The 9458-nt window shown below is 44.5% G+C and overlaps 1 pseudogene; it reads left to right on the top strand.

The window, feature by feature from the left end:
- The first annotated feature begins 2778 nt into the window (after positions 1-2778).
- On the top strand, positions 2779-3848 carry LOC131502404 (melanoma-associated antigen 10-like; annotated as a pseudogene).
- The last annotated feature ends 5610 nt before the right edge of the window (positions 3849-9458 follow it).

Raw genomic sequence — 9458 nt, 5'->3', positions numbered from 1 at the left:
GAAGGTTCAGGCCCTGTCTGGAGTAAACAGAAAAACCTTGAGGATGACTCAGGGTATTTACCAACCTAGAACACAGAGGGGTCCACAAAATCCACACCTGTCTGTACTGTCAGCTCTAGGATGTTTGGGTAGAGGTAACTAGCTGTGGTGCATCCTGGCTTCCATCTTGGTTCCTGACCTTCATCTCAGGAGTCTAAGAGAAGAATATCCTCAAGGGGGAGAGGGATGGTGCAGAGTCAGGTCAGCAAAGGTAAGGATTCTGAGGAATAGGTGAAGGGACCTCTCACCACATAGAGTGTAACACAGTCCTGTCTCCCTCCTACAGTCAGTCTTGGAGGCCCCAGGGAGGGTCCCTGAATACATTTTCTGTCTTCCACTTTGGGAGTCGGAGAGATGTGAGACACTCTTTGAATGGGGCCTCACTGGATTAAGCAGACTAAGGGGTTGCAGCTGCACATAGATGAAGACCTAAGTGAAGGACAAAGGAGACATTTCACCTCACAGAAAGTCGCTCTGAGGTCATCTCTGAGAAGACTTGTGCATGGATTCCAGGCAGAAGACACCTCTGTCATAATTCTGACCCTGATTTCTTGTGAAAGCAGGAGCAGAGAAGTCCTGGATCTCCCTCATACAGGGTAGGAGATCCCCTAATTCCTCCCTTGTAGTCCTCACCTTGACAAAGGAGATGAGTGCCTTGGCCTGAGAGACACATCCTTACCTCAGCAGAGGGAGGAGTGCAGCCCTTGCCAGGAGGAAATACGGTGACCTTGAAGATGCATAATGGGACTTCCCACTATGAATAGATGGGGTCCCACAGAAACTTTGCCCTGAACCTACTGTCTGCAATGTTTGGACCTGTGGTGGCCAGATGTACTGTTCTCTCACTTCTGTCAGTGATGAGTAGTATTTTAGAAAGGTGAGGCCTTGGCTGAGATGGCCACATTAAAGTTAGTAGAGAGGAGTGTGGCTGAGGCCTTGCCAGGTTTGAATATTAGTATTTTGAGGGAGAGTAGAGGGTACTCTACCACAGAACAAAGGAGGGCCTCACACAATTCAGTACTCCCTCCCAATGTTGGCTCCAATAGGCCCTGGGACATGGTGGCTATAAGCAGCAGCATCCGATTTGTCCAAGAGTATCCAGGAGAGGTGAGAACCTTGGTCAGAGGGGGCAAAATCAGGTCAGTAGAGGGAGGAAGCTCAAGCTCCACCAGGAGTCAAGGTATGGGCTTTGAGTGAGGACTGGTGGAACCCACCACCCAGGAGTGATGAGCTTCAGTCTCACCTTGCCCAGGCTGACAGCTCTCAGAGGCCCTGAGACAAGGTGTATGCATGTGATGGACCCTCACTGCTGCCTGACACTCAAGCAAGCAGGGAAAGGGGGCCCAAGCAGTGCCCAGATTCAAGGTGAGGACTCTTGAGAGAGGACTCAGGGGAACTTTCAACATAGGGGGCTGCCAGGCACTGCCATGCCCCTACTCTTAGCCCTGGCACGCTCCAGGCAGGAGTATCAAGCAGACTCATTCCTTACCTCTTCATGCATTATATGGACATGGAAATCTTGGCCTGAGGGACTCATCATTGGTTCTGTGAAAGAGAGTTCAGGCCCAGACAGGGCAAAAATATACATCTTGAAGGGGACTAAGGGCACCTGCTGTCCTAGAACACAATGGGCCCCACAGAACTCAGTCCTAACATGCTCTCAGCCTGGGAAGTTGAGCCAGGCTTAGCCATGCGTGATGGAGGTGAGTTTTCCAGTTGTCCATCTGAGTGGGTGGGGGAGGGGGCTTGTCAGGGAAGTGTGAATCTTACTGTGCAGAGGTCTGGCTCAGTACACAAGAGAAAAGAGTCCCAGGCCCTGCAAAGCATCAGGCTGATGACTAAGAGGGAAGATTTAGGGGACCTTCCACTCCACGTAGAGGGAGATCCAAGACTGCTTTGTCCCTTTTAGCCTTGTGAGGCCCCAAGCAGAGAAGCTGGATGTGCTGTATCTGTACCTCCATCTTGGGAGGCTGAAAGTGGTGAGGTTCTCTCTGAGGGGTGTAGCCTCAGATTAGCAGAGGGAGAAGTAACAGGCCCGACCAAGCATCAGGAAGAGGACTCTGAGGGAAGGCAGAGGGGATCTCCCACTCCAGAGAAGATTCTCAGAAACCCATTCTTACTTTCAGTCCTAAGAAGTCCCAGGCAGGGCCTTCAGGTAGATAATCCCACTTCTTTATATCCTCTTTGGGGTCTCAGGAAATGGGGATCTTGGCTTGAAGGTGCCTCCCATCCTAGAACACAGGAGGCTCTGGTTGCCATCTGTATCCAGAGGTGCCCCTCAATTCCTTTTACAGGGGCCCTATGAACTGGGTGGTGAAGGCCTTGTTCTAAAGCATGTGTCCTCCAGTCAGCAGAACAGAGGGCTCTCAGGCAGTGCCAGGATTCAAGGTGTAGACACTGAATGTCTACTAAGGGATCTACTCATGCCAGAACAGAGGGGAGCCCACAGTTTCCGATCCCATCTGCCTACCATCAACCCGTAAATCCCTAGGCTTTCTTGGTTGCTTATAACCTGGGGAGATTTTTCACTTCCTATGATAAGTCCAGAAGTCCTTTGGGGCCCTAGAGCACCCCCTAAAGAGGAGACTTGTAAGTCATCCTTTGTCCAGAGCTGACAAATTATCTTTTTCTGCTGAGGCCGCTGCCCCTCTCTCTCTCTCTCCAGGCTTGTGGTACCTGATCTCCCACCATCACACTCACACTTCTACCTTCTACTTGCTGTTGCCAAGTAGAGTCATCATGCTTCACTCTCCAAAATGTCTGCACCTCACATTTGAGCCAGACTTTCAGGCCCAAACTGAGATACAGGGCCTGGCGGTGGCCCGTGTTCTCACAGCTGAGGAGGAGGAGGAGGAGATTTCCTCCTCTTGCTCTTTCAATTTCTCCTACCCCTCCACCTCCTCCTCCCTGCCTTCCTCTCCTGTGATCCCGGTTTCCAAAGAGGAGAAGGAGGTGGAGGAGAAGGAGCCTGAGAAGGAGCCCGCCACAACACTGAGTCCTCCCCAGAACCCTCAGAGCCCCTGCTTCTTCTCTGTAACACGGAGCACATCAGAAGGAGGCTCCAATAGCCAAGAAGAAGAAGATACATGTTTCCCGCAGACCTCAACAGACACCGAATCTTTGCCCACAGACCCACTAGATGAGAGGGTAGCTGATTTAGTGAATTTCATGATCCTTAAGTACTGATTGCAGGAGCCCATCACACAGGCAGAAATGCTGATGGTTATCATGAAAAGGTACAGGAAACATTTCTCTATGATCTTTAAGAAAGCTTCTAAGTATTTAGAGGTGATCTTTGGCATTTATGTGAAGGAAATGGACCCCACCATCCACTCCTATGTCCCTGTCAACTCACTGGACCTCCTTACCCATCATAAGATGCTTAGTGACAACCAGAACATGCCTGAATACAATCTCCTGATAATCATCCTGGGCGTGATCTTCATGGGGGGAACAGTGTCCCTGAGGAAGACACCTGGGATTTCCTGAATATGATAGGAATGTATGCTGAGAGGGAGCATTTCATTTATGGGGAGCCCGGGAAGCTCATCACCAAATATTGGGTTCAGGAGAATTACCTGGAGTATCAGCAGATGCCTAATCATGATCCTCCATGTTATTAATTCCTGTGGGGTCCCAGGGCCCATGCTGAAACCAGCAAGATGAAAGTTCTGGAATTTTTGGCCAAGGTCAAAGAGACTAACCCCACTTCCTTTTCATGCTGGTATTAGCATTTGAGAGATGAGGAAGAGAGGGCCCAGGCCAGAATTGGCTCTATGGATAATACTACTGCCATGTTCGTTGCATAGCATTGGTCAGCAGCTTCTCTTACTCCAACTGAAGAGTGAGCCTGAATCATCACTTTGTATTTGGAGAGGGCAGTCTTGGTTTTGAGTAAATGAGTCAGGATCAGGCTGGGGAGAACACAGTGTACAATAACTTTGTGTTCCTGTTTTGTATGGGTGACTTAGAAGTTCATCTTTTTTTCTTTTGATATTTTTCAAGTGTCCCTTTAAAATTTTTTAATGTTTATTTATTTTTGAGAGAGAGAGAGAGAGAGAGAGAGAGAGAGAGAGAGAGAGAGAATGAATGGGGCAGAGGTACAGAGAGAGAGAGAGTGAGACACAGAATCCAAAGCAGGCTCCAAGCTCTGAGCTATCAGCACAAAGCCTGGTGCAGGGCTCAAACCCATGAACTGCGAGATCATGACTTGAGCTGAAGTCGCATGCCCAACCAACTGAGCCACCAAGGCACCCCCAAATGTCCCTTTTAATGGACAGTTTAATTCCCTAAAGACTCTAAGTTTTGAATGATATCAGTAACACATTTATTGGTTTTTCAGGTTTAAGAATAAGAGTTTTAATATTTTGCAAAAATTTGGGAAACTTCCCATCTTTTAGGGAATCTGGTACAAGGTAATATTGGAATAGAAATTTCCTTGGAAATGTGAAAGAGCCAAGTAGTAAAGTATAAGGGTTCAATAAACAGAGGGAAAAATACAAAGGATGGTTTATCCTTGAGTTTGCTTATACCTTTCAGTCCACCATTCTGGAAAATTAAAAAGATACACTTGGATTTGCTTGGCCTATTCAAGAAAGTAGATGAAATCTTAATAGATGAAAGTCCCTGCTCACTGACTTTTTTTATTCACCAAACATCAATTTTTTACTTGCTCCTTGGAAGGTCCTATGTTAGTAGTGGGGATCCTAGGATTAGCAGGATACACTCCCTAACCAAAGAACGGTAGAGGCTAGGAGCAGCAATCATATCAGGAACATGGTGGGATGTCCTCTAAGAGCTACAGAGCAAGAAAAAAGAGTGAGGAGGTGAGACTCCAAGGAAGCAGTTGAGTAAAAAGGCACTGAGCCAAGGCACTTTGGAGCTCTGAGAAATGGCAATTCCTTCTGTCAGAGTTGGTTAGGAATCTGGGTGTTGAGTGGGGAGTGAAGGTTGTATGGGACATCTTACATGAATAGGTTTGGGAGATCTCAGAATCATCATCACTGGCTGGACGTCTCAATGAGGTCTAAGTAAATAGGTCAACTGGAGGAGTGGCCCCGGAGCATGCCAGACACCAGCCCCTACCTTAGGGCCACCCTAAGTCCTGTCAGGAAGAGCACAGCTGCTCCCTGTGTCATTTGGGTGAGCAGCACTCTTGGGTACTCTAGTGGTCCAGGGCACCCTTGCTGGTGTCCCAGGGCTGAGAGCTGCCTTGGTGCCGGCTGGACACCAGAATGTGTTTCCCCTGTGCACGGTGGACCCCTCTGTGGAGGCTGGGGCTATGTGGGTGCACAGGGGTGGTGACCGACGTTTGACGGTTGAGACAGACCAGAAATACTAATGAGCAGGGGAAGGGAGTGTGCGGCTGCAAGGAGGTGGGAAGTGGAGAGACAGTGCCCTGGGACTAATCACCTTGGTGACTCTGCAGGTAAAGGGCTGGGTGTGGACATGCCTTGAAACGGGTCCCCATGTTGTCCATGGCTCAGGCTGCCTCCCACAGATTCTGAGCTCTTGGCACACTAGAGGATAGGTGTCCCATGGCTAGGACTTTGGTCTACATTGCCACCAGATAGAGGATTGGCCCAAGGGTGCAGACAGTTGCAGGGTGGATGGAAATCCACGGAGATGGTACTCTTCCTTGTTAAACTGATGGATGGATGTGGAATCCAAAGCAAGAAGTATCATGTGTCATGACATTGAGAGCATCCTCAAGTTCAAGTGCTTGGACCTGGGTGCAAGAAGTCCACAATGACAAACTCCGTAATAGTTTCCTAGGGGAATTCTGAAGCCATTTGTACCATTTTCAATTTCTTCCATGGAGTTCAAAGGCCCAGGTAGGTCTCACATTCCACGTTTGGAATCAAAACATGTGATCATTCATTCACTTATTAATTCACCCCATCCATCATTCTCTCATTTGTCCTTTCAGTCAGGAAGCTTTTACCGAACATATGCTAGGGAGAAACACCAAGGAAATAAACCAAAAAGAAATGAACACACGTAACTCAAGCTGTGATGTGAGAAAATGAACAGGAGGCAGATTGTAGAAAATATTAGGAAATTAGCAACTGTGAAATGATAGAATAATATATAATGATTCTGAGGTCGTATAATTACTGACTAGGCAGAAGTCTTCCGGATGAGACTGAGGAGAAGAGAAGAGTTGGTTGCAATTTGAGTTATGGTAGTCATGAAGAAAGTTGTGGCAGAAGATACCAGCGTGAGCCATGTAGATGGTGAAGCTGAGAGGGATGTCTGGGTCAGTAGGTCTGGTAGGAACCATGGGTCTGACTCCCAGGAGAGGGTACTGGGCTAGAGACTAGACTAAGCTGCATCAATAGACAGAGATCTACATGCTGTGGAATGTCCTCTCTTTCCTGTGAATACACTTGGCAGCGACAATGAAAAAGAAAAGCATAATACCATAACACATCCAGGTAATACTTTAAAGGGGGAAAATACTCATATAGTAATAAGTGAGAAGAAAAAGTTTTCCTAAATTTATATATACACATACATATATGTACACACACACACACACACACACACACACGCAAACATCCATGACTGTGTATTTGTGGCTCGTATTATATATACAGTGATCATGGCCTTTCAATCTCACATCTAATATCTTAGATCACTTTTAAAGTTTGGCTATTGACACCCTTTGTTCAGGTCTGAGCTTATACCTATCAATACCCAGACATTTACTCTTCTAATCCAGTGTGGCTGTTTTACAAAGCTGACAGCTGTGCGGGAACTAAAGATTTTCATAGCAAACAGAGCAAGACTAAGCCAGCTTGGGCCAGAGTACCTAGAGGCCGGGTCTCTATGATGCTTACTGTATCTGACTGGTAGACATTGTCGAAATTAGACATTCCTTTCCTCATTCCAGAGGAAGCCTTCAAACGAAATCTGATCCATGAACATGAGGAAGGCAAAACTGATCAAAGCAAGGACTGTTAAGCTCAAAGTCCCTACCGACTCGTTATGTTTCCTGTCCTCCACCCCCAAGGTGGTGGGTGCTCGCACCCAAGCACAGAACTCTAGGCTTTCCCTAAACACAGGTGATGGAGGGCCCTTCCTCAGACACGGATTTCATCATGCGCCTGCACAGGCATCTATCTGTGTGGACCCTAATAGGCCCAGTTCCACCAAATCCCGGTTTTTCCTCCTGGTTTTCCGGCACTCCCAAGAGTTTGATTGTATGACAGGTTCCTGTCATTTTTGCACTTTCTGAAAGCTCTCCTGTGATGTGGCCCTTTCTCTCTATATAGTTCCCTATACTTTTAGCTATGTCCCACACCATCGCCTCTCAACGATCTCCTTTTATTTTAATTTCTCAGGCCAACAGCGGATGTTTTAGCTCCTCTGATCTTTGCAACGAGCCAGTTTTGTTTCTATTGATAGTTAATGGTTTTCTAAATTCGATTTCATTGATTTCTGCTCTTATCTATGTTATTTTCATTCCTTTGCATTACTTGGGTTGAATTTTTCTTTTTATAATTTAGGTGGAGTATTAAGATATTGATTTGGGTCATTTTTATGCCAAATAAAAACATTTAATGAAATAAATTTACCTCTACGTACAGCGTTAGCCGAATCCCTTGAACTCTGATGTGTCTGTCCGGTTTTCATTTTCATTTAGTTGGAAATATTTTCTAACTTCCTTTAATAATTTCTTTGAAGTAGGGTTGGTAAAAATATGTTGTCTATTTTCCAAAAATTAGTGACTTTTTACATCTCTTTAGTTCTTTTCTTTGGTTTAATTTCATGATGGGGAGAGAAATATGTAATTCAATATTTTAAAATTTGTCAAGTGCTGTTTTATCATCTGTGTGAATGTTCTGAGTGCACTTGAAAAAATGTACATTTTGCTGTTGGAGTGTTTTCTAAATGCCAAGTAAATCAGTTTGGCTGATATTCTTTTTCAGGTTTTATTTTTGAATCATTTGATTATTTATGTAGAGAGGGATGTTGATGTCTCTCAATGTAATTGTAGCTTCAACTATTTCTCTTTTCCCATTCTCTTGGTTTTTGTTTTGATTTTTGTTTTTGTTTTTAGTTAATGTGTTTTGAAGATCTGCTTTTAGATTTATACACATTAAGGATTGTTATGTCATCTTGGTAATTTGATTCTTTTATCGTTATGTAATATCCTCTATTTATTCTTGGTAACCTCCCTTCCTATGAAGTTATTTTTTTTCCTGATATTGTTATAATAATCTAGCTACCTTCTTTTTCCATGTTTATTTTATTTTTAAAAATAGCAACCAATAACACTTTTTTTGGTGTACAAAGCCAATGATTTTTACCCCTGTCTGGATCTGTGTACCCACCACCATAATCAGGATGCTGTATGGTTCCATAACTGCTCCTTACAAAAAAAAAAAAAAAAAAAAGCCCTTCCCATGTGTTATGTAGTTTATATACTCTTCCCACACCTAACCTGGACAACCACTCATCTGTTTTCCACATCCATAGTTATATATTTCAAAGACAGTCAATATAATTAAGTAATAGAAGATATAACTTATTGATACTTGGTTTACTCAGTAAACAGTCTTTAAGATTCTTCCAAATCGCTGTGTGTGTCAATAGTCTATCCCTTTTGTTGTTTAGGAGTGTCCCATTATAAGTTTGTTAACCTAGTTTGTTAATCCATTCACCCAATGTGAGGACATCGGATTGTTTTCCGCTTTTGTCACATATGAATAGAGCTATCATAGAAAATCATGCACAGATCTTTGTGTGAACATAAGTTTTTATTTCTCCCAGGCATGGGATTGTTGAGTCAAATGGTGAGTGTATATGCATATAAGAAATCACCAAGTCATTCCCCACAATGACTGTTCAACTTTAAATTCACTGGGGCAATGCATGAGAGTTCAAGTTGTTCTATATCCTTGCTGGCACTTACTAATGTTAGTGTTATTTTTTTAATCTGTTCTCAAAAGTAAGTTGCATCGGGGCGCCTGGGTGGCTCAGTCGGTTAAGCGGCCAACTTCGGCTCAGGTCATGATCTCACGGTCTGTGAGTTCGAGCCCCGCATCGGGCTCTGTGCTGACAGCTCAGAGCCCGGAGCCCGTTTCAGTTTCTGTGTCTCCCTCTCTCTCTGACCCTCCCCTGTTCATGCTCTGTCTCTCTCTGTCTCAAAATTAAATAAGCGTTAAAAAAAAAAATTAAAAAAAAAAAAAAAAAGTAAGTTGCATCTTCCTGTGCTTTTAATTTGCTTTTCTCTAATGGCTAATAATGTTGAAAAGTTTTTCATGGGTTTATTTAACATGCATACATGTTATTTAACATGCATACATGTTTCAGTGACGTATAGTCTGCCCACTAAAAATTTTTTTCCCTATTTTTTTTTTTTTTCAATTTTGAGGGTCCTTTATGTATTCCGGATAGAGATCCTAATTTGA

Source organism: Neofelis nebulosa, chromosome X (genome assembly GCF_028018385.1).
Source record: "Neofelis nebulosa isolate mNeoNeb1 chromosome X, mNeoNeb1.pri, whole genome shotgun sequence".
NCBI lineage: Eukaryota > Metazoa > Chordata > Mammalia > Carnivora > Felidae > Neofelis > Neofelis nebulosa.
This window is presented reverse-complemented; position numbering and strand designations above follow the sequence as displayed.